The sequence below is a fragment of the Cricetulus griseus genome, chromosome 4 (assembly GCF_003668045.3).
Source record: "Cricetulus griseus strain 17A/GY chromosome 4, alternate assembly CriGri-PICRH-1.0, whole genome shotgun sequence".
Classification (NCBI taxonomy): Eukaryota; Metazoa; Chordata; class Mammalia; order Rodentia; family Cricetidae; genus Cricetulus; species Cricetulus griseus.
In genome coordinates, this window is record NC_048597.1 from 205,318,876 (window position 1) to 205,345,024 (window position 26,149).

At 43.6% G+C, this 26,149-nt stretch overlaps 2 long non-coding RNA genes across 3 annotated transcripts in view; one reads left to right on the plus strand and one right to left on the minus strand.

The window, feature by feature from the left end:
- Positions 1-25,260, plus strand: part of LOC107978653 — a 37,771-nt gene extending 12,511 nt beyond the window's left edge. Inside the window, exons 2-3 of one of the 2 annotated variants that reach the window (XR_004769724.1) lie at positions 17,931-23,342; positions 25,132-25,260. This is a non-coding gene — a long non-coding RNA (uncharacterized LOC107978653). The remainder of the gene's footprint in view (positions 1-17,930; positions 23,343-25,131) is intronic. The other variant, XR_004769725.1, reaches the window with a different exon arrangement.
- LOC118238707 lies at positions 15,046-22,005 on the minus strand. Its single transcript, XR_004769723.1, has 2 exons — positions 21,869-22,005; positions 15,046-16,076 (listed from the first exon to the last, which is right to left on the minus strand). It is a non-coding gene; the product is annotated as an uncharacterized LOC118238707 (long non-coding RNA).
- Positions 25,261-26,149: the final 889 nt, after the last annotated feature.

The window sequence follows — 26,149 nt, forward strand, 5'->3', positions numbered from 1 at the left end:
GAAAAATGCCAGGATTTGGTACATAGAGAGCCCCAACTGTATTTTTGCAATGAGCCATTCTAGGGGCTCAGCTTCATTTAATGGAGCTCAATTTCTGCTAAGAGGGCCATGGAAACATAGCATTTCTCCCTTGAAAAATGATGACTCCCCGCCCCCCAGCTACATGCACATACCAATAGTGGGTTTACCACTGTATATGACAAAAATATGATTTTGAAAGAATTTAAGTTTTAATTTTCATATTTCACATAGTACAGTTAAAAGTCCGCTTCTTAAAGATTAAACATTTTTGATACTTCCTATTGAGCTTACTTACGCTCTTGGAAATTATCTCAGAAACCCTTTTGTTTTTAGTTTCAAGCTAAAACTGAGCCAAATCACCAGACTTTTCAAAAAATTCTTTTGTCTAGTGGCGCCACACCTATCACACAACTGAATTTCTTTGAAAAAGAAATCATCTCACTTTTTACAGCAGAATCACTTTTTAAGTTTATGCTTATATTTATGTAGTATTTGGATACAAGAGACTATCCAGTTTAATGCCATCCCCAACATATTGCAAGTATCTTAGTTTTAATTTTAAAAGTCACATTTTAATGCATTTAATGTTTTTTTCCTGCATGGCTCAAAAAAATCTATAAAGCATGCAAATTCCAACCTACCTGTACGCATCACTCAGGGCAGTGTTAGCATAACAAGACTCTCGGCCATTTTTATATGAGGCGATGGAGACCAACTGATTTCTCCGTCTTCTTGCTCACAAGTTTTAGATGCAATTGCCACACACACCAAAAATCATACGCAGAACAGCTTGAATGCACTGTGATCACGAGGACTGGATTTATCAACAGCAAAACAGGACTGAAAAAAGAAGTTTTTTATCCAAGGATTCTCTGAGGCTGCAACCAAGGAGGTGGTGTGTTGATTTTTTTTTTCTCCCTTGTTCCTCTGAGAGTTCAAAGCTCAGAGCTGACCACTGCAAAGGCCACTGTCACATTTGCTGAAAATCACACCACTGATCCCAGCACCAAAAATACAAATATGAGGACCCGGGTTGCTTGCACATGATGCAGTGCCTATGAGTTAAAAATAGAGTCCACCTTGGCTCCTACCTGCATAATAAACATGTAAGTTTCAAGTGTTTAATTTGATATTCACATTAATTAACAATACAACATACATTATTTAAAAGACAGCAAATGCAAGAAGAAAGGGGGAGACACCATCTGGTAGCACAGTTTTGTTGTTCTTGTGTGGGTTTTAGGGTTTTGTGGGATTTATTTGGCTTTGTTTGAAAAAAAAAAAAGACAGGATCTTATTTTGAATGTGATGAAAAGCAAACCTCCAGAAGCAAACGAATCGGAAAAGAAAGGTGATGTGGAAATAACAAAGGTTGTAATGAGGCAAAGCAAGTCTTCGCTACCAGATGACATGGCATAGAGAGCATTTACATACTCACATCTGAAATACTAGGCAACATGTAATGAATTCTACACAGCACGCACACACAGCACAGCACGGCTAATCCTGCCTGCCATCTTAGGCTCACACAAGCAAGACAGGCACTGCATGCAGCACAGGAGCCAGCGAGCCAGCCAGCGCGAGGGAAGGAGGAGGAGGCAAGGGACAGCTCACCTTAAATGCAGTATCTGATTAATGTTGTAAGTGACATTGCATATCAGCCTCAGAGTCTTGGCTCAACTGGGTAGGAGGGAACAAAGAAAAATGTCATCAACTGGTGATGCAAGATGAGCCCAATCACTAACCACTGTTTAGCAAACTCAAAATTCTGCAACCAGGCAGTAGAAGGCATTCCATGCACTTAAGCAGAGCGGCTGCACAATGGATAGGTCCTTCTGCTTCTGAAAAATCAAACAGTCCTTTTGCTAAGGAAGAAAATCAGCTGGAACGAATACTGTCATATCCTCTTCTTGGAGAGAGCTTGCAATACAGTATGTATCTGCTTGGGGATGCATTTTATAGACTGTTAATTTCACAGAATTGCTAGCAGCAGCAGAACAAAAAAAAAAAATAAAAAAAAAACAACCAAACCTGCTATGCTGCTGCCAAGTGAAGATGAATTCTGAAAAAAGGGAATAGCATTTGTAGATTGCTTTTTCAAAACCCTAAGGTGTTGGCAGGATTGTAGAAGAATGCATGATCAGTTGTCTGTATCCGTTCTATAACCTTTAACCACAGGCAGCGTTAATGTATCCGGCTAAATGTATCTGCAGGACAGAATGGCAGATACCGCTGCAGACAGAATTGTATGAAGATGGAAGTGAATTTTCTTACAGTTAGAAGCCAAAGAAAATCAGTATAGAAAAAGAAATTGATGTCAGGTTCCTTAGGGTGTACAGCTGTCGGCCTTCGTAAACAATTAAAGCTATCTTTAGGATGTTGACCTAAATAATAGTAAGATTTATAGTAGCATACTGTACGGTGTTCCAAACATAGCAAATGCAGAGTGATTTGTCTTCCCCCCTCCCCCTCCCCCTCCAAAGCGAACAAGCCAGTTATAGGAATACCAAAAGGCAATGGACAGTACACACTGGAGGGGAGACGGTGTGTGCTGAGAGGCGATGTCCCTTTGTTTTTACTTTGAGGTTTATTTGAGCTACACTTGTACCATGGCGTTGACATTAGGAGGTCAGGGCCGATGGCGGAGTTGCTATCCATTTTATGAGTGAAATGTTTCCTGAAAATTAAATCTCATCTACTCAGATACCAAATTTCATGTCTTCTTCAGTGCCACCTCCCCCGCTGCTCAGGATTGATGGGACCTAGTTTGACTGTGTGAAATAAACTGGGATTGCTTTCTATAGACTCACATTCATAATTATGAGAAATTATATTTTAATTTTAAAAAGCCTCTAAGAATATTTCATAGGCACAGACCCTTTTGTTCCTTCCTTTCTCTCTCTCACACACACATGCATGCACATATATGTGCACACACACACACACACACACACACACACACACACACACACACACTTGGAGCTCAAACTGCAACAAAACGTTTAACATGTGAAACTAAGGGCTGCTTATGCAGGATTTTAAAGAAATACTTCATAAGCAAATACCACTTTGCTATAAAGCCAGTGTGACTACGTTCTCCAAGGAGGAAAACAGGGTAGCTTGGTAGATTATTATTATTATTATTATTATTATTTTTAAGGTCCTACAAGCAGATTAAAAAAACAGAAAAAAAATAATTTAACATGGTGCATAACAAGAAGTCTTTATTTTGAGAAAACAAAACAGATTCTTTTCTACAAAGAAATCCTACCCACCCCCGCCCTCAGAGCCCAGATATAAGCTAGCATTTTTATGAAATGCTCTGAGGTTATTTTTAAATATGTAATGTTTACATTTTTCTTTTCACCTCTCACACAGTCTTTAATTGCCTATTGCATCACCAAATATGCTAATGTTAATTAATTTTAACAATGCAACGATGAATTAATGTTTCCTTGGCTTGTCAGTTTTCTAGGGACTCTATCTTCTGTCTGAGCTGCCTGATGATAATAAGGTTAGCAAAGCATTCTCATGCCCTAGAAATTGCTTAAAGAAGAAAATCCATTTGAAAATTTCACAACTGGATTGTTTCTAGTTTGAATTCTGTCTTCTCCCTCGGAATGGAAGAGATTTGCAGCTGGCTGTGTCGAAAGCATCCCTGTCTATCTCTAGCTCATAGGCGGTATTCTGTCAGTGGGGTAGGCTGTCGGGATTATGGGTCCTACCTGATCCACAGCCCGTCGTCACCTTGTTGAAGCACACTTCTCTCTCACAAGTGCTCCAGACACGAATGTGGCTTTAATGAAAACAGTAGCTACAGTGTTACTAACACCAGTGATGGAGCCGCCTTCCCCACCCCCACATCATGGCTCTCTAAGCTCTGGCTAACAACATTGACAGCGACAGAAAATTAGAACGGAGTGTCCTTGTGTTAATTCCTTCTTTATCAAGGGGGTCTGCAATTAGACTGTTATTCAGAGTTACAAGCACCAAGTTAACTGCCATCCAGGCATCTGTAAAGTGGGGGTCCTTCAAGAAGAATTGAAGAAGGTGGAAGGAAACACCTTTGGCATGCAACATGCAATGTCTGCTGAGATAGTCCCCGTGAATGACACCGCAAAGCTAGACATCCGCATTACCCATGTACAAAGTATTATTAAGATATAGAAACAGTGGTGACTATATTGAGCCAAGTCAGTGCCTCATTTGTCTGGAATAATAAATGACAGTGATACAACCACAGTCATCCATCTCGAGCCCCCTGGAGATGAGTGAATGATGTTATATCTCTTTTATAGCAGTGGTTCTCGACCTTCCTAATGCTGTGACCCCCTCAATACAGTTCTTCATGTTGTGGTGACCCTCAACCGTAAAATTATTTTCATTGGTACCTCCTAACTGTAATTTTGTTACTGTTATGAATCGTGATGTAAATATCTGACATTCAGGATTTCTGATGTGTGACCTTGTGAAAGGGTCGTTCGACCCCCAAAGTGGTCATGACCCACAGGTTGAGAACCAAATCTTTATAGGGCAGGGTGGTGGCTGTGCTTGTGCCCTATACTGGTACTTTTTATAACCAGATGCCAGGGCAAAGGGTTTCCATACCTCCCTGTTGGGCACCCTTGTTCGCTATTTGTGTCAAAATGAGCAAAAAGCCACATATTGGATGTTATTGTATGATGTCCCAGACAGTGAGCAACCATGATATATCTACCAAACCTACTTGGGTTAAACAAACATGAATTCTAACTGTTAATATTCTAAGGAATGAATCTGTTTGGGCAAATGCTGTCAACTAATAAATCTTGTTTTATAGTGAAAAAAACAAGCCATGCTCATGCCTGAATTATTTAAGCTTTGTCACGGTCACAAGTGGCAAAGATATGCATTTGCTTAGGATTTTAAAAAAATTGTATGCCCTCATCCTCAGGGCGCATGCACAGACATTATCTTAAGTGAGAATCCCTTTTCCACAGTGAAAATTGTAGGTTTTGACAAGTCAAACGCAGGGTTCCCAGAACAATGCTGAGGGACAGAACGAGGAGTAGTGACTCTTTCACTGACGTGTGCTCTTGCTTGCTCTGGCCTCTGTGTTTTGCAGGCAGAGCTAATTTTATTTCCAGGCCTGTGGGTTAAAGTTAAATTGCATGGCTTATGCAAAGTACATAATTCAAGTATGAACAAAGCTTGACTCTTCTCATTTAAAAAAACCATCAAGTCAGGGCACCAAGTCCCAGAGGAATCCTTGGTTTATAAACATTTGGATTGGTTTGCAAGTTTCTTGATGTCATTCACGGCTTTAAAAATTACAGCTGGTTTCATTTTATACCTAATCTACATATCAGTAGGTGAACTCATGATCGGGTTAGCTAGTCAACTGAATTTTAAAAATAAATGCTTACCATGTACAACATTTTTGTTTAAATTCTTAAAAAATATAAAAGGCAGAAAATTTTTTATGATGTTGATTATATTCAGGCCTGGAAACAATCTGGTTGTTCTTTTTCCTTTTCTTTCCTTCTTTAATTAATGATTATTAATATATGTGGTCTTTGAGACAGACTCTCACTGTGTAGTTCTGACTGGCCAGGAACTCACTGTGTAGGTGAGCTAGCATCAAATTCAGAGATACCTGTCTACCTCTGCCTCCTGATGCTGGGATTAAAGGTGTGTGCTACCTCAACCTGCAATAAAGTGATTTACCAATGACTTGAAATAACTTTGGGGGGCTGGAGAGATGACTCAGCAGTTAAGAACACAGGCTGCTTTTTCAGGGGACCTATGTTTGATTCCCAGCACCGACACGGTATCTCACAGCCATCTGTAACTCCAGTTCCAGGAGATCCAACACCCTCTTCTGAATGCCATGAACCCCAGACACTCTTGTGATATCCAGATGCAAACTCAGAAAAACACACATATTTAAAAAAAAATCTAAAAAATAATCGAATGATATTTTAGCTGACATTTTTAAGAAAGCCCATCATACTTCCAATCTTGTTCAGAGATCAGGGCAGCAACTTCTGTGCACTGATCAAAGCTGAAAATCATACTTAATAAGTTAACTATGTTATATTAATAAATTCTAACCTAATAATACTATATCCTATAGTACTATCATGGGTTTTAAAGATAACTATCATATAGAGACTAGGATTAAAGTCTATGACTAGTTGATTGAAAGCCTGGACCTTCTCCTAACCCTAAGGGATGAAACTGCCTCCTGCATCCCATCTCCATCTAACTCCAGAAATCTTCCACTGGGATGACGTCCTGGGGGAAGGTTTCTCATGGAGTACCCTGGTCCCTTGCTGCTGTGGCTACTCCTGTTTATATGAACCAGGCCCAGAGTACTGTGGAGATCTAAGCTGTCACCAACCAGAGACGGCCTGGGTGCAGCCATTTGAAAAAATAAATAAATAAAAATAAAAAATCAAGTAGACCACGTTGGGAAATTAGGAGTAGAAAGCAGAGCAACAATATTGGAGGGAGGTTTGCTGCAGTTTGCAAATGTTTCATGATACAAAGTAGGTGGGAAAAGCTTACATTTCTGCACATGCTAACATCTCATTGAGGAAAGCCCTATTTTTCCATACTACACCTTAGGCTTGGATGTAGCTCAGTATACATAAGGCTCTGAGTTTGATCCTAACACCACATACATTCAGATTTGCCCCAAATCTCACCCCTAATAAGCTAGTTCACCCACTCATTGTATTAAAAATCATAGCTGGCTTCCTTTTATACCTACTATGTTTAGCATTTATAAACAAAATTGTTATAGATTATCTGGCTTTTAACCTAACTTAGCAATGAAGGAAAAAGTGCAATCATCGAGGTCAGCCTGGTCTCAAGTCACAAACAGTATTCTCATCTTAAATGGAAAAATCAATGAGGTGCTGAGAAGAAGGTATATTCTTTTGTGTTTGGATGAAAGGTTCTATAGATGTCTGTTAAGCCCATTTGAGTCATAACGTCTGTTAGTTTCCTTATTTCTCTGTCAATTTTCTGTCTGGCAGATCTGTCTATTGGTGAGAGTGGGTTGTTGAAGTTTCCCACTGTTAGTGTGTGGGGTTTGATGTGTGATTTAAGCTTTAGTAATGTTTCTTTTACAAATGTGGGTGCCCTTGTATTGGGGGCATAAATGTTCACAAGGATGACACCAACTAAGACTCTTAGCAATAGTGGAGAGGGTGCCTGAACTGGCTTTTCCCTGTAATCAGATTGGTGAATACCCCAACTGTCATCATAGAGCCTTCATCCAGTAACTGATGGAACCAGACGCAGAGATCCACAACCAAGCATCAGGCTGAGCTCTGGGAATTGAGTCAAAGAGAGGGAGGAGGGAACATATGCACAAGGGATGTCAAGATCATGATGGGGAAATTTACAGAGGCAGCTGAACCAAACTTGTGGGAACTCGTGAACTCTAGAATGACAGCTGTGGAGCCTCCATGGGACCCAACCAGGCCCTCCGTATGTGGGAGACAGTTGTGAAGCTTGGACTATAAAAGGTGCCCCTGGCAATAGGATCTGGATCTTTTCCTAGTTCATGAGCTAGTTTGCTGGAGCCCATTCCCTATGGTCGTATGCCATGCTCAGCCTTAATGCAGGGGAGATGGACTTGGTCTTGCCCCAACTTAATGTGCCAGACTTTGTCGACTTGGGAGCCCTTGCCTGTTGGGAGTAGTGGATGGGGGGTGAGCTGGGAGGGATGCAAGGGGGGGGACAGGACGAGGGGTGGAAGGGAGAACTGTGATTAGAATGTAAAATGAAATTTTAAAAAATAAATAAAATTGAAATAAAACAGAAAATCAAGCACATGTTATGAGGCCCTTTCCCCAACATGTTTTCCTTTTCTTTTATTTTACTATATGTAGTATATGTGTGTTGAGGGGGTATCCATGCACATGTGTGCACGTGCATTGGAGGCCAGAGTTCGTCCTGGGTGGTAGTTGTCCCTCAGGATGAATGTCAACACTTTTCTTTATGACTCCTACTTATGTTTTTTTAGTAGACTTTTTTAAAAATAAAATTTACTTTACTATAATGAACTCACAAATAAAAATATCACACAGCTAGATTAAAGGAGTCACTCAAACACTTTCCCAGCCACAAACTATATAGCTCAATGGACAGTTAGAATGGCCATTCTGAAGCCATGGAATTTTGCTTAGGATTTTACACTTACACTCTCAATTACATTTTAATGTGCGTTTTCCACCATAAAAAAGAAGAAAACTATGATAGAGTTGAAAGTAGAAAAACATTCAGTATATATTCTCTTTCATGACTCATGTGTGTTTTTAAGAGCCTAACTTTTGAGTAAAGCAGTAAGACATTTTCCTCAATTAAGCTAAATGTTTTAATGAATGAATGTTTAATAGCTGCTTGCCTTCCTTCCTTCCTTCCTCCCTTCCTTCCTCCCTTCCTCCCTTCCTCCCTCCCTCCCCCTCCCTCCCTCCCTTCCACCCTCCCTCCCTCCCTCCCTTCCTTCTTTCCTCCCTTCCTCCCTTCCTTCATTCCTTGAAATAGGGTTTTCTAAGTAGCACTGGTTATCTGGAGATTGCTATTCAGACTCAGAGATCAGCTTGTCTCTGCCTCCTGAGTGCTGGGATTCAACTGTTCATTTGCCCGGTTCTAAAATCCCTTCTATATAGTAGTTCTATTTGTATTTGATTCTAGAAGAGCCCACCCCAGCTTGATTTCTAGGTTGAGTAGACCAAGAGCTGGATCCCAAGCCTCCTGCCTCTTCATAGCTGTGGCAATTTACTTCCATTAATCGTTAGCAATTTTGTAAGCAGTGAGATGGCTCTCAAAGGGGCTTTCTTGTCAACCTGCCCCACCCTGCCTGGGAATGAAAGGGGGATATCTCACCCTGTCTAGTGAGGGGGTGAGTGAATGGCATGCCAGAGCAGCTGGGAAAGATCTGGTGGCAAGGTTAGGTAGCAAGCCTTGGGGACCATGAAGAGGCTGATACTCCCAAACCTTGAAGAGGTGGATACTCCAAGAAAGAGCTAGAAGGAGAAGGGGAAACTGAAACACAAGTTTTCAACAAAGAAAAGGTGGAAACTGGTAAGATGGAAGGGAGGCTGTGCACCCCAATCCAAGCTAGTCCAACTGACATCCTCTGTTGCAACACCCTCAACAGGTGTTACCTTCTGGAGGGACATCGCTACTTCAGCTTTAGCAAGCCGCATGATCTTTGCTTTCATGTCTTAGTGCATTTGAAGAGCAACATTTGAAGAACAATATTTAGACGACCTTGAGCCCATTCAGGTCATCGACATTGCATACCAGGCCCTTTTACCGCCATGTGCCACTGACCAAACAGACAAACAAAATGATAGGCTAGTCTAGACTCAGAATTAGAAAAATACTGATTGGGCAGGAAGTCTGCTTCTTTTTTCTAGAGAGAATGATAACTAGGTAGAAAAAGAAAGATGGGACTAGAAACAAGATTTCCTATGGATCACAGCATCTCCCTCACATGAGAGAATCGTCCTTCCCATATGCCCCTCCCCTTGACAAGAAATATTCCCAGATTGAACCTAGGAGTACACTGATCTTTTCTTTCATCTGTATCTCAGAGTCTCTAACTAGTACCTCACCTCAGCCCAGCCAGCTCAGCCAACACCGCAGTGACTCCTTGTCCTTGTCCTGAACAAAAACCACAATAAGCATTTGCTGGTGGAAGTAGCCCTCATTACCTGAGACTCTGGGCTTGCCCCCCATCCCACCCCTACCCCGGTGGAATTTTGTGTTCCTCCCAGAGCACCTGGAGTTGTGCCTCCTCAAGTAGGGAAATGACTCATTAGAGTATGTTACAGACTCCTAACTTAAGCCACTAGATTCTTTCGCTAGTTCCCTCACTACCAGTGGCAGCTACAGTCTTGGGGTTAGCAAGACACTTCCTAAAATGGAGAACTTTGACCCATGAGAGAAGGAATGGAGATTCCTATGGAGATCTTTTAAAGACTTCATAGCTCACTCCTCAACGAAAAACCGCAAGTTGACTCAGAAGCTGTGAAACCTGACCTTTCTGGGACTGGGAAAGGGGAAATGGGAATGCCGGTGACCTGACAAGACCACTCCCAAGAGTACCTCCCTGTTCCCTCCGGCCTTGGTGCCTGGGTGTGTTTCACAGAATTGTAGCACAGGGAAAATGGTTTGGAAAATGCCATCTACACACTCTCAAGTTCAAAGACAGTAAGTACAGTCCGACCTTACAATAGTATATAAACAATACTCCTTATGTCCCTGGGCTCTGCTCTTTGTGATTTTGTAGACCGATTCCTTTCAGAAGAAATTCCAGACTAAATTGCTGTAGATTACATGAAAATGATCAGATGCCAGAAGAGGGTTTATAATGTGTTTCTCAACTCCTCTCCAAAGCAAATACATTTACATCTTTAAAAAAAAACTCAACTAAAAATAATTTAAAACAAAATATATATGTATAGGCTTAAAATTCCCTAGGCCCAAGTGTCTTTGATACTTGGGTAGTATCAGAGACTTAGGCTTAATCTCTCGCTGTAAGTCAGCCATTCTAAATTTAGCTGGTTGAAGTCACCTTTCTTCTATTTGGTTTGCAAAGAAACATCTCATGAGTTAGCATGAACAGCTAAAAATAAGCTGCAAGTTTCGTTTTCTGTTGTTCAGCATGGCTTCGAAACAAAACAGTATAAACCTAGGAGATTTGTCGAGCGGTATGAAACTTCAGCGATTCAGACTGCTTCCTTTGCTGTACCGATGACCAACCCACCACCAGGCCTGAAAAAATCACACCTCTGTCCCTCTCATGGTCTTGAAGTACATCACCACATGCATAACTAAGATATGGCAGGAAACTCAGGGCTCAGGCTAGTAATGGGGGTGGGAGGGGCAGCGGCTTGTATGTGAATGCATCATCGCTTTCATACAGGGTGTCACATACAATTCAGCCTGGATCTCAAGTGATGCCAGAGACCCTTCTGCAGGGCGAGGGAGTAAATAAACCAAAGGTTCCATGACAACGGGTTCCAAGGGACTGAGCTCAGACTCTCCCTTGTCCCAAATGCCCGTGTTCTTATGCAACTCCATACTGCAGACCCAGGCAGCTCACAACAAGCTCAATTTCAAAACCGTCTTTTCAGGGCCAAGTCGGGCAAGAAGGTGTTCAACAGCAGTGCCTGTGCTTCAAAGGGAAAGCAGCCACCTCATTCCGGAGCATTCAGCTGTGTGCATGGCCGGCAGGCAGCGCTGGAGAAAGCAAGCTCTCAGCTAACCGAGATTGAAAGGGGGCAAAGGAGGGTTAATCTCCCTCCATTAGGGAGGGGCCGCTGGGTAGAGGTGAATAGCATAATCGTATGAAGTGCAGAGCAGACAAAGCACGTTCTGGAAATGAAATTATGGTGCAGAGTGAGAAGAACGATTGTCTTGATTTTCATTGTGTGGCCATTGCTTAGATCTTGGGATCTTTACTTAGCTTTGAAGTTACAGCCTGGCGGAGGGGGATGAGGGCATGTTCACACCGAGAGCAGGACTATCATCTGAGCCGAGATTCCATGGAACTGGGCTGTCTGGGAGCAGAGGGGAAGGCCACAGCTGCCAGGATATTAGACAGGCCTATCCAGCCACAAGTTAGACACCAGCCCGGTCAACAACAGGAGTCGATTCTCCGGGGTAGGAAGTGTCCTCTGCTGCTGCTGCTTTTTCATTTTGAAAAGCTTTTAATAAAAGATTTATTTTATTATTACTATCTTACATATGTGTGCATGTATGTATGAATGTGTGTGTACCTGTGCTCAGAAGCATGTTGGATCTCTTGGAGCTGAACTTACAGACATTTATAAACTGCCTGATGTGGATGCTGGGACTCAACTCGGGTCCTCTGCAAGAACAAACACTGTATCTCTCCAGACCCTATTTTATCGTTTTTAATTATGTATGTGTCATAAGTGCTGGAATTAAAGGCATACACCACCACCATTCGGCACCAGTAGTATTTTCTATTGAGCCATCCTGGTAGTTATATAGGGGCTCCTTTTGCTGATGTACAAGAAAATGGGGAAAAAGTTTGGGGCTACTGATCCTGGGTAGGATAGTTACTAAAAAGCTCTCACTGTTTCAGCTTTCCTGTCTACATGGCAGTTTATGCTGACTGACATTTAGATAATGGGAAATTGCTGGCCTTTCTCTCTGCCTGGGGTGAGCCTTCAGGTTTGCTCGGTTGCTCCTGGATGCAATGATGGGATATTTCTGTCAGGAGCCAGTTCCTCTTTGGACTAGTGGTACCTGCTTCTATAAGACAAGAAGGGTGCTAAAATTCATGAGGAAAAGATAGAGTTTTCTTGGGTTAGAACCTTTGTGCAGCTATGGTCATGGACTGTATAAATGCCTATTTTCATAATGCACGCAGGGCATGGAGTCAATACAGACAGATAAGAGTAGGTCTACCAGCAGTACCTGCCAATCAGAAGACCCACTGAACACTTTGGGCTTTCTGCTCTGTGACCGCATAAGACTTTCCAATGGGATGTAGAAACCCTGTTCAGATTTCATGGAACTCTGATTTCTCTCCTGCTGGTTAGGTATGGAAGCACCATTCTGACAAGTTTCCTAATCCAAGGATCCAGTCCTTTGAGTGGCCAGAATGTCATGTCAGTATCAGAAGATGCCTCAGTCATGGAAGTTTTCAAGGGGGAGCTGCAGAGATGGCTCAGTGGTTAAGAGCATTGCTCTTGCAGAGGACCTGGATTTGGTTTCTAGCATCCACATGGTGACTCACAACCATCTCTAGCTCTAGTTACAGAGATCTGATGCTCTCTTCTGGCTTCTGAGGCCAGCAGGTACATGATGCACATACATTCATGCCAGAAAACAATCAAATACATAAATTAAAGTAAAATCTAAAAAAATTGTTTGTAAGTTTGTTTTGAGACAGAGTCTCAGTATATAGTTCTGAACTGTTCTGGAACTCACTCTGTAGAACAGGCTGCTGGCCCCAAACATAGAGAGATCTGCCTGTCTCTGCCTCTTGAATGCTGGGATTAAAGGTATGCACCACTAAGTCTAACACTAAAAAAATTTTTTTTAAAGAAAAATTTGCAAGACAACAGGAATATGAGCCTCATATAGAGCAGACATAGGGAGGATATGGATTGGCTGAGTCATTCCTGGAATATCGGCCTTCACCATCTGAGCCCCAGACTTGAGGGAGAGCATAGACACCACTACAGTCCATGAGTATCATGAGCTTGCATTCATACATTTGGACTAGAAAGCTGAGTCAAGAGTCACCACCAGTGGAGATGAGGGCACCCATTAGAGGATGGGGACAAGGGTAGAAGTGGCGACACTTGGTGAAAACATCAGTGTCTCTGGTGTCTAAGCATGGAGATGGGCACAGCTGAACTGCTACCATTGGGTTTTCTTCACCAGCTGATGGTGTGGACATGCATAGGCAAAGAGTAACTACATGGAGGTTTCTGTTATCTGAATGTGAACAGGGGAACTGTTGACAGTGGGGCAGTCTATAGAGGAAGAACTCAAAAGGCAAACGACAGAGGTGCATGCCTTTAATCCCAGCACTCAGGAGGCCAGACGGGTGGATTTCTGAGTTTGAGGCCAGCCTGATCTACAGATGCCAGCCAAGACTACACAGAGAAACCCTGTCTCAAAGCAAATTAAACCAAAAATGAAAGGCAAATGGCAGGATGTGCCCCTATGGCAGTTGAGGTAGGAGAAGGAGAGGAATCGTTGGGCAATCAGAGACCATGCGACGGGTGGGAGTGGCTTAATGGTTTCTGTAGTGTTGTGCAAAAGCAATGGACCAGTATGATTCTTACTAGATGATAGAATTTTTAAGTCTTGGTTGGGTTTGCTCAACAGGTTCTCTTGGACTACTGTTTTAGTGGTTTCTAAGTTTCCATGCTCCAGTCCCTGCTGTCTGGCTCATTGTTCCCACTTCCCTGGTGTGAAGGTTCGATCACAGCACCTTTCAGATTCAACAGACACCTCCCCTGCTTGGAACTTCATCATCCCCTTCCTGGGGGTGGGATCCACTGGGGCTCCATACCAAACCCCGGCTCTCTGTCTTCTTTTCAGTTCCTGTCTCCTGTCCTGAGATCTGCCCACATACTTACTTCAGTGTGGCACTTGCCCTGACTGCTCCACTGTCCTAGTTTCTGCCCCTTGACCCACTGTGGCTCAGTTCTGCAGGAAAGTATCTTACAGATGCTCTCTGTTTGACTGTCCTATGTCCTTCTAATTCCACTTCAGGACCCAGAGATCACGGGGGTCAGTCATCACTAGGTGACCAAGAGGATGACCTGGGCCCCTCCCGAGGTCCAAAGTGTATGTGCGAGTCCTGAGAGATGACCCTACCTAGCAGAGAGCAGATAACAGTTTCCTTGGCTGAGGCAGGGAACTGCTTCAGGAGTTGGTCTTTTTGTTGGTTCCTTTTGTCTGCCACCAGAAGGTTGGGCATCTTTGGGTCCTTTGTCTAGTTCACTCTCTGCCAATAGATCTCTGTGTGATCATTTAGGAGGCAAATAATCTATGTTTACTGTGCCACTCACATATTTACAATAAGCTTTCCTGGTTCCCTGGCTAATAATCATCGTGCTGTAACATACCAGATAAAGTTGAAACTCAAGAAGCCAGAACGAATCTTTAAGTTTCTGGTTTGAATGTGTGCTATGGCTTGGGTGCAGTTTTTCCTCCAGAGTTTATGTGCCGGAGGCTTGGCCCTCAGGGTGGCAGTATTGCAGCAGTGGAGCTTTTAAGAAGAGAGGCTCCTGGAAGGTAATTAGGTCATGGGGGCATTGCCCACTGAAGGAATTATTGCAGATCTTGTGAGATGGGATTAGTTTCCATGAGGATGGTTGCTGTAAACAAGCCTGACTTCTCTCCTGAATCCTTCTTCTCTATGTGACAGGTGCTCCCACCATGGTGATGTCACTTGCCAGGGGCCCTCATCAGAGAAAAGCAGATGCTGGCACCATGTTTTTGAACCTCCAGAACTATAAACTAAATAACTATCTTTTGAATGATAGTTTTATTTACCAGGTGTTTTGTTATAGCAATACAGACTACAATATACCAGCTCAGGGTTCCCTAACATTTTTCTGTGTGATAAAAGCCTATGGAATTGATTAAGTATCAACTAGACACGACGTGTAAGTAGTTCTCAGGCTTTGATGTATATAAGAATAGGAAGGGTGTGTTAAAATGTGTAGTCCTGACATTGGAAAGATAGCAGGTGATTCTCAGACATGGTTAGCCAAAGTCTCCATGGAGTGATGTGGATACATCTAAAATGTCCCGGACTTTAATCAGAGCTTCTGATGTCTCTGGGACCTATGGGCATGCATTTTCGTGTGAGAGCCCAAAAGGGTCAGGTTCTAAAATAGACACTGATGCTTTTCTGGAACAGGATCTACCAACTGATAACTTTCAAAACAGATCTTTCAACTTCACACTTCAATTTCTGGGGATTTTCCTTAAATTGCCCACAAGCATTTACCTCCAAAAGTGTTTACATATTTGTAACAGTGGAGCACCAGAGACAATAAAAATATCCATTTAAAAAAATGGCTAACTTAAAATATGCCCATGCAAAGGTAATAGTCATTTAAAAAAACACCAAAAAACCAAAACTAAGACAACAACCTGAAAAGGAATTTGTCTTCTATAGAATGGAAGAAGGAGTGTTGTAATAGAGTTGAAAGTCCAGCCAAGCATGGCCCAGCCGCAGATGGAGGATGCAGCCTGTCCCTGGGGAAATCTTCAGCCACTTCTTTCCCAAGGCACCTTGGCATGGTTGATGTCACAAACTTAAGTCATGAGAAAGGCCTTTTCACTGGCTACTTCCTTCCTCCTGTGATTCAGGATGATAGCCTGTGAGATCCTGGACCGAAGGGTGACCCCAATCACACCAGCAGACTGACTTGCCCTATTGCATGCAGTTTAGGAAGTACAACCCAAGATCAGTGCATCTGGGATGGTCAGTGTCATTTGTCAACTAGACAGGCTCTACAATTGCTTAGGACTTGGGCCTCCAGGCATACCTGTGAGAAATGATTATTTAAAAGTTAGCCTCTGAGAATATCTGTGATAGAATTTATCTTGATTAGGTTCACTCTTGGGGGAAGACCCATTTCAGTTGTGGGCAGGACCATTCCCTGAGTGAGGAACCTGTACTTCATGAACAGAGAAGGCTGGCTGAGTAGAAACGTTCATTATCACTCTATGCTTCCTGCTTGCAGATGTGCCGTGTCCAGCTGCCTCAAGCTCTTGCTGCCATGACTCTCCTACCACAATGGACTATCCCAGACTGTGAGGCAAAATAAATGCCTCCTTCTTACAGTGGCTTTTGTCAGGGCACTGTATCACAGCCACAGAAAAGTGACTAAGATTGCTTCCATGGAGTGGACATCAAGCCTCCTTGTTGAATGTGCTGGGACCCCCCAGTAGAGTTCCAGGAATTATCTCTCAGCACAGAGCTAACTCAATCAGTTCTCTCAAAGACTTTAGTGAAGCAGACAGCCTTCCAGGCCTCTGGCCCATAGTCAGACCTTATCAAGTGGCTTTGAAGTTGTCATACCACGTGCTTTGGGTTAGGCAGGTTGCTAAGGATCACAGACACAAGGCGATTCAGAGAGAACTTTTCTTTTTTTTTCAAAACAGCACTATTTCCTAGCAATCTCCAAAGACACCAACACTGGCCATGGGGTGGCAATTGTTGTCATAAGCAGGCTGACTTAGGTGTCACGTTCCTATGTTGCCCAAACCATTCTGCACATGGAGCCTTACTCACTCTAATGGTCTCAACGCTATAGTTTAAACAAAACAAAACACTACTTTGGAGGTAAGAAGGCGCCTAAAAGTTCTGGTAAAAACCAGACACTTCTTGAGTTAACAACAAAACCCCAAAGTCTTTCGTGTGGTGTTTTCCAAATTGGTTCTTGACGAGAACTAGGGGATTTCAGTGTGAGAAATGCAAAGCCCAATTACTATGAATTCTTAGCTTTCGTAAGTATGACGTGAGCTCATTGCAAAATTCTCTAAAAGGGCTAACAGGGCATTCATAACGCTGAACCAGGAAGAAGGGAGCTAGCACGTCTGTGCTTTGAGAACCATCAACGCCTCAGGTCAAATAACCAACTGGCCCAGATGGCACCCATGTGAGGCAGCATGTGTTCAACTTGTCAGTGTTCATCGTGGAAAAACAAGGTCAGGCAAACATCTTCAGGTGACCTAACTCTGCAAAGACCATGGTGTCCCCGATGTGAATTACACAACTCATGTATAATTAAAATGGAAAAATAATAAAATATAAGATTAAAGTGAAACAAACTTATGAAAGCCTTTTTTCCCCCTGTGAGAACTATTTTGATGTCATTTAAAAAATGTCAAATAATAAAATATAAATCGTGTGTTTGTATACAACTCTGCCTTGCTGGTGATGTCTCTGAGGTCACCTCACCTGCCATCCTAACAATGTCAAGGGGTCATGAGGCTCTGTGGCTTTCTTTCAGACACAACATATTTATAGTAGTGAAATTCTGGTTACTCAGTTTGGTGGTCACACACCTCTCCTTGTCATACAGTATAGCTAGAAATGTCAGAAATCAGTCCTATTCCAATTTCTTATGCTATATGTATTGAGGGGATCATATCAGATGGTAGCTAAAATGAACAAAACATGATTAATATTATGGTTTGAATCAGAAATGTTCCCTCATGGGCTCGCAGTTTGTGCACATGGACATTAGCTGTTGCTAATACTGGGGGGGGTGGGGGTGGGGGCGGTTTCTGGAAGCTTTAGCAGGTAGAGCCTGGCTGGGAAAAGCGAGGGCATGTTCTCACAACTATGTTGTACCCTGTCCCTTCATAGATCGCTTTCTGCTTCCCATCTACAGTGTGAATCTCCTCTACCACATATTGCTGCCGCCACAATGTGCTGCTCGGGAGCACAAACCCGAAACAACCATGGAGTGAATCCTCTGGAACTGGGAGCACAAACAACGGTGTCCTCCTCCAGTCACCTTTGCAGGCAATTTGTCACAGTTTGAGAACATAACTACCACAGCCCATCACCGAAGTGAGTGGACCATGAGACAGCTCGCTCTTCCTGGCGGTGGCCTTTGGCTCTGCGTTTCCTGAACACCTCTGCCAGTTAAGCTGGAACTTCTGACACCTTGTGCTTACTCCCAGCTTACTCCTTCAGGTGTCCACGTCCAGTGGGCAGCGCCTTCCCACACTCAGTATGTTTCACTCTTAACTCTCTCATCATCCCAGCCTGCTCGGCGGACACTCTTAGTCCTCAACAACCCCAGAGAGTGGGCTTTCAGAGGTGGAAGTATTTTTTGAATCAACTTGTTATTTATTCGGCTCACTCCTGATGTGATGGAATTAACAGCAATCCAAGAGGTGGTCAAACTGGCCAGTAACTGATCTTTCCACACAATGGACAATGCTCACTTTTCAGGGTGGGGATGTGGGAATATCAAGTCCAGTGGAAACATTTAATCTGCTTAGACAGATATTAACCATGAAACTAGAGAACTATGTACCATGCAACCTGGGCAGGACTTTACTGGAGCCCTTTCCTGACATTTACCAGTAAGAATTCTAGAAAGACCAACATTGGCTAAAAACTACATAAATCGTAGAGTGAGACAAGGCTCTCCAAATAGGGCTCATACCTGTGCCCCTCATTGTTTCAGTAAATGAGACTTTTTCTGAAAAGAAGCTAGAATTACACATCAGGTATAATTTTTTTTCTGAGACAGAGTTTCTCTGTGTAGCCATGGCTGTCCTGGAACTCACTCTGTAGACCAGGCTGGCCTTGAAGTCACAGAGATCCTCCTGCCCCTGCCTCCCGTGTGCTGGGATTAAAGGTGTGTGCTACCACCACCTGGCGGGTATAATTTTTTTATATTTTGTGGGGTTGGCATTAATGTAACTTCCCAAGTCTTTTATAGTCTATATTAAAATAATTTTTGAATAATTTTATTTGAAGGTCTCTTCTTAGAGGACCCTGCTCACTAGTTAAGCATCACAGGGCCTGGTATAGGTGGGGAAGAATAGTGTTCCAAAGTCCCCAGGACCAGGCAGAACCATGAGCTCAGGTCTTTAGGATGTTCCTATGGAGCACTGCAGCTCATAGTTGTGAGAGCAGAATCCTATTGGAAAATCCCAGCAAGTTTGCTTGACTCAAGAACAGGAAAGGAACAAAGCCAGAAAAGACCTAGAACAAGAGATTAAAGGGAGAAAAAATGAGGAGATGCCCTTGCTGTTTCACTGGCCACTGGCAACAGGGATGTGTTTACCTCAAATCATAGGATTAGAATGGACAGAGGAATCTTGGGAAATTTCTCTCACTATTCTTTGCCTTCATGCTCAGATAAAACCTAAGGGCATCCAATTGAGACTTCTACATATTTCCTAATTTTTGCTGTTGTTTTGCTATGCAGTTCCAGTTGGCCTGGAACTCATGAGCAACCCTCTTGCCTCTGTCTCCTACCTGGGCTTACAGATGTGCACCCCATATGCTTGGCATTCTCATATGCTTTTCTAAGATTTGTTTTTATTTTATGTGTCTACATTTACTACTTATTTGCCTGTAAGTATGTTTGTGCACCTCCTAGTGCCCAAGAAAGCCAGAAGAAGGCATTGGATTCTCTGGAACTGGATAATTCCAGATAGTTATAATCCCCTGTATGTGCTGGGAACTGATCCTCTTCAAGGGCAACAATTGAGCTATCTTTCCAGCTCATTGTCTAATCCATGCCCCCCGCCGCCCCACACTGTTCTACTCTACAGCTTTATATTTGAGCATTTCCAAGTTTTTACATTCAATGCCAAAGAGAATTACCTTTTTCCAGAAAGGTAATTACACATCAGGTATCATTTTTTTTTTCTGAGACAGAGTTTCTCTGTGTAGCCATGGCTGTCCTGGAACTCACTATTTCCAGAAAGACACTTCCAATTGTCTCTGGGAAGTGGCTGCTCTGTGGTTAGCTATGGCCATGTGCCTGGGTTTTAGCTAGTGGAATGTAAAGAAAACCCCTTCAGCCCATAAGAACCTCCCATGTACACTCTTCAGATTCTTTGCTTTTTCTACTGCAGGGCAAAGATTCGCCCTGGTGACTTGCAACCACCTGCTGCAAATGGCAGTCTCTTTCAAACTTTGAATTTTTTTTTTGTTTTTGTTAGTGTTTGTTGGGCATCAAACCAAGGGACTTGGGCACTTTGGGCAAGGAGTCTCCCACTGAACTATACCCCTAGTCTTGAATCTGAATGACTACATGAAAGAGAGTTAACCCCAATTAACCTGCTCTGTCACATGATCAAGAAGTAAACTCTATTGTGTTTGAGGCGATCTATATTTAGAGTCTATGATAACAATTAGCCTATCTTGACACCTATCCCCTTTGACACAGTTGTTGTCATTGTGTACAGCAGAAGCATCTGTGCCCTGTGCCCTTTTCTTTATTATCCCCCAAACCAAAAGAAGTACAATTAGAGACTTCAAAGTAGGGACTCATCAGGGACAAATGACGCTCACCAAAGTATTTGTCCCAGCACTCAGATCTTTCTGCCAGAGGAACAACAGGCTGGCCTAGCCTTACTTCAAGACAGCCTAATCTGTAAAATTATATTTAAAAAGTAAGACACAAGACCTACAAAACATATATTAAAGTGTGATAGTTAATCTCAAAGGAATTTGTGCTTCTCGATAAATGATCAACTTCTGCACTGCCTTAAAGTAAGGATCGCTGGACGTTGGTGGCACACGCCTTTAATCCCAGCACTCAGGAGGCAGAGGCAGGCAGATCTCTGTAAGTTCGAGGCCAGGCTGCTCTCCAGAGCCAGTGCCAGGATAGGCTCCAAAGCTACACAGAGGAAACCCTGTCTCGAAAAACAAAAAACAACAACAAAAAAAGTAAGGGTCATTTTCTAAAATACACACAACCACATTAGTGTATGAAGAACAGCCTTAACGTGCTGAGGAAAATGCACAGAAAAGAGATGCTCACTCAGGAGGTGACTGGAGAAGCCAGAAGAACCGAGATATGGCTCTATGCTTGCCTGCTCTGTGGTTCTCATACACATGCAAAATGTTTTTCACAGAAACTGAAATTTCTTGAGTAGAAACTTCCAGAAGTCATAAATGACAGGTTATGCAAAGACCTAGGAGTTTTCAGATGAAATTAAAACAGATGAACTATGTTTCGCCTCTGCTTAACATGCCAGTGGCAATGTAAGTAGAAATGAAAAACTGTAAACAGGACAGCAAAGAGATAACGAAGGTGCTTCAGCCAGAGGAGGGAACATGCTCTCAAGGCAGGCTGGCTGTAGACCCTTTCTTACCAGGATTGCCATTAATTCCCCACCTTTTACCCCCTCCCGGGTCAAATGTGAAAATACTGTTTGATTGACAGTATATGTTTGCCTAGAATGGGGCTTATTTTAGGTCTTATCGCCCCATAGAAGATCCAGGAAGCAAACTGTCCAGAACCCCAAACAAATACTTTGGCCTCCTTGAAACAGCTCAGTTGGGCCAAGAAAACAAGAAGCCTGAATCCAGTAGGTCGTTCTCCCCAGGGTTTCGGCCTGAGTAGCTTTTGTTTATACGTTATTGCTTGGCCCCATGGGGAAGAGAGAGCAGGGCCTTCTGGGGCTGTATTTAGAGGGTGTCTTAAAGGCCCCACTACCCCCTCTGGGCCAGGGCCTGCCAGGCTTGGCTCTCAGGAGCAAGATGGCGCCCACAGTGTTGGGCCTTGACTGAGGGACTGAGGGACTGAGGGGCTGAGGGGCTGAGGGGCTGAGGGGCTGAGGGGCCTTCACTTACTCGGAGGTGCTGGCTCCTCTGAAGCCCACACGCTGCCAACTCCCCGGGCTCAGGAGTCACCACTGCGTTCTTCCTCTGGATTCCTCAACTCCTGGTTGAGATCTGCGCCACATAATTTTCTCATGGTGTCACTCATTCTGAGTGCTTACATTTGGAAAGTTGATTCACAAGTAAAGCCTTCCTTAAGGCTTAAAAAAGGAGAAGAAAGAAGAAAAATTAAGGTTGATCGTGGGGAAATGGAGTGAGCACAGCAGTGTCCTCTCCCGTTTTGATATTTGCTGCAGCTATGAGAACCACTCCCTGGTCAGGTTCCTGGCTGCAAACCGAGGCCAGTGGCAGGGCGTGGGTGACGTCAGGGCCAGGCCTGAGTCATAGCCAGCGGCCCGGCTGCCCTGCCACTCGGAAAGGGACAAAAGGAACCTTTGATGTCCAGAGGCCCTCCTCTCTCGCAGGCTGGCTGCACTGAACAGCAGGCCAGAACATTCCAGCTGTCTCCCCACCCCTCCCGCCCTCCCTCCTTCCGGAACAGTCCTAGACAGATTCAACAAGGCCTCCCTGAAGGACATCGCCCTCCTGTGCAGCCAAGGCATGGTCACCCTCTGGAACCAAGAAGCAAGGAAAACAGGCCCCCACCCCCACCCTCTCACTTCCCCTCTGTCACATGCCTGCATCTGTGTGCTGCCCACCTTAGCACAGAGTTCTAATGGTACTTAAAGATGAGGAAAGATGGGCTCACTGTCACCGTCCCTGGGGACAGCCTCCAGTGTTCAGAGTGTGTTTGCTTCTGCGCGAGCCGCTGTGGAGGCAGGCCTCAATTCTCCTCTCTGTTCCTCCTGCGTCTAAGTGGCTTTCCTCTGGGAATAGCCATATCCCAGAACCTGGCACGAAGCTCACTAAGTACACCATGGATGGATGGATGGATGGATGGATGGATGGATGGATGGATGGATGGATGGATGGTGATGAATGTTTATTTACATCTCTGTTAAGTATTTTATGGCAGTTATTTCACTTATTATTGTGATGAAGCTGTGGAGAAGGAAACTGACAGCTGAGGAAATGAGTTCTCAGAGAAATTAAGACACTTCTTTGAAGTCTCACAGCTCATCAGTGGCAGAGCTTGAGCTGTCGTCAGACCTCAAATTCTCTATTAGCTTCCATGTTGAGAGGCTGGGGTGAGTGAAGGAACACTGACTGATGTACTTTCCAGGAGAGGAAAGACAAGAATAAAGATGGGTCTTGAAACCCAACCCTACAAGAACATGGCAGAACAATCAGGTACGTTCTATCTAGGTGAGGTAGGCCTCCTGTCCTCTTGATGAGCCAATGCCACAAGCTGAGGTGTCTGTGACAAGCTACCAGTCTGTCCTGAGAAGCTGGAGCCAGAAAACAGAGGCAGGGAAGTCTGCTGGCCGAAGTTCTGGTGTGTGGTGGTAGAGCCCAGTGGGCAGAGCCCTGGACTCCATGAGCAGAGGTGAGAGGACCAGTGACATCAAAGGGATGAGTCTGGGTGGAAAGCTAAGGGGAAAAGGACTCAATAGTGCTCTGGAGGCCTGGGGGGCCTGGAGGAGGAGTTGAAACCATGTTTTCAGAGGATGAGAGGGGGACTATGCCTAACAATTGTAGCCCCTTTCTTCTTTTATCTCTACCCCACCACAGCCCCAGCTGTGCTCTGCTGGGGTGGTGGGAAGAAAGTCTGCTCAGGAGTTGGGACGCTATCAGATGAACTCCTTGGCACCTCCTCCACGGTGGCTTGTGATTCTGTCTTGTACTTTTCCATGACTCTCAAATGCCTCATTTCAAGAGGAAGATGAAGCCAGGAATTTCCAGCCTCTCATGAAAGGGACTGGGGACTTTGGTCTCCTCCCCCGACCCCAGGTGGGTCGAGGAGACCTCTCTCCATGGCTTACAGTCTATCTCTGATGGCCAGGGACAGTATGCGGTTCCCCTTTCCTGAGAGCTCTGCCAGATGACCCTCAGGAATCACACTTGTCGGCAGAGTTTGGATCTCTAGGCAGGTGGAATTAGCAGAGAACTTCTGAGGAGAAGCACGTGTGGTTGTCTTCAAAGGGGCAGCGATAACAGGCCAGTCCTGGCAGTGTCCACCAGTGCCTGGACTTGGCCTGAGAGGAGCTTTCTGAGTTCCAGGCTTTTATGGTAGAAGGTTTATTTACCCATTTCTGCACTGTCTACATAAATGCTAGATGTTCCCCTGCTGGGTTTCCCCTGGGGCTTGGTGGTCTAGCCTACATCACAGACACCAGCCTTTATTTCTTTAATAAGACTAGAGATTCATTATTTCCCTCTGTACCTAGTAGCAATGCAAACAGAAAAGGGAAAGAAAGTAATAAGCAGGAATGATCTGTAAACTTAAGTGAGTGGCAGATCCTTGTCTTTCAGGCACTATGGTTGATTGATAGGGGAGATGAGGGGATAAAGTCAGGGAATTGGGAAGACATTGCACTTAAAGAGAAGTGGCCCCAGGAGCTCTTCTTGCCTGTACCTCATCTCAGAAACCTTCTTGGCCACAATAACATAACTGTATTCTACTAATTTTCTGGTAAACCTTTAGGGGCTCAAGGAATTACTCAGACCTCTCTATACTTGCTGCCTCCAATCTTTCTCACTTCTTTTAGTCTTTTTAAAAATACAGTTAAGATATAATTTGCATAGCAGAAAGTTCACCCACGTAAAGTGTGCAATTTGAAGGATTTTAGTATATTTGCAGGTATTTACATATATTTAGTATGTTTACATAGTCAGTCTACTTTTATAATATTTTTGTTAGATAGCCCCTGCAAAGAAACATTGCACATTTTAGCCATAGGGAACCATCAATATACCTTCCAGATCTAAGGCTTTCCCTTCTCTGGACATTTCATGCAAATGGAATGATGCAATACATGGCATGTGGTGATTGGCTTCTTTCACTTAGCATAATGCCTTCAAGGTGTATCCATGTTGTAGAATATTTCCTTGCCTGTTCCTTTTAATTTGGATAATATCCTACTGCATGGATATGACATTTTGTTTATTATCTTTGAACCAGTTGATGAAAGTTTGAATTGTTCCACTTGTTTGTTTTGTTTTTGTGTACAATATGGAAGATTGAACCTAGAGTCTTACACAAGCCAGGCAAGTATTCTATCTCTGAGCTATATCCCCAGAATTCCAGGATAAATAAAGAAATAATTGAAATTGCAAAAAAAAAAAAAATCCTTTCTTCTATTTCAAGCTGACCTTGAGTTCACCTTGTGTTCCAGGCAGACTTTGAGAGCCCTCCTACAGCAGCCTCCTGAGTAGCTGAGATTACAGGTCTGTATCACAGGTACAGCACAACATTAAAAAAAAAAGATTTATTTTATGTATATGAGTGCTCTCTTTGCATGTAGGCCTACACATCAGAAGAGGGCATTGATTGGATCCTGCTATAGATGGTTGTGAGCCATCATGTGGTTGCAAGGAATTGAACTCAGGACCTCTGAAGAGTAAGCATCTGGTGCTCTTAACCGCTGAGCCATCTCTCCAGCCTTGTACATCTCACTTTTAAACTATTATGAGCAATATGGACACTGGTGTACAATGTTGTTGTTGTTGGTATTGTGTGTGTATGTACGCATGGTTAAGTTTTTGTTTCTCTTGGGCCAACACCAAGGAGTATGATTGCTGAGCTGTGTCAGTTACTTTATATCCATGTGTGTTGCGGTGGGGGTGTGGGTTCATGTGGCCCATGGCCTCCAAAGAGAAAATGTCAAATGCAAATACCCGATTAGGGACATCACAGTTTGCCAGATTGTTCCCAAACAAGCTTTGCATGTGCTTTGTAGCCTTGGGGAACTCTCAGACAAGATTCACATAGAGGGCAACAGGAGAAACAAAGGGAAACCAAGAAACAAAAAGATGCATTAGGGTTAGGTGCCCAGCTTAGCCCATTGGGAATACTTCCACAACTGTGACTCACAGTTTCAAAGGGTTTGGCCCATGGTTTCTTGGCCCCATGTACTTGGGTAGTAACATGAGGGTGCTGGGAACATGTAGCAGGCAAAAAGCAGAGAGAAGGGAGACAGAGAAGGGGAGGTGGCTCAGTTGGTCAAGTGTTTGCCATGTACAAGTGAACCAGAGTTTGGATTCCTAAAACCAATGTTAAAACAAAATAAAACAAACAAACAAACAAACAAAAAACAGGCAAGCGTGGTAGCCACCTATAATCCCAGTGCCTGGAAGCAGAGACAGGGGAATCTCTGCCTCGAGTGGCTGTCCAGACTAGTTGGAACTTGTGAG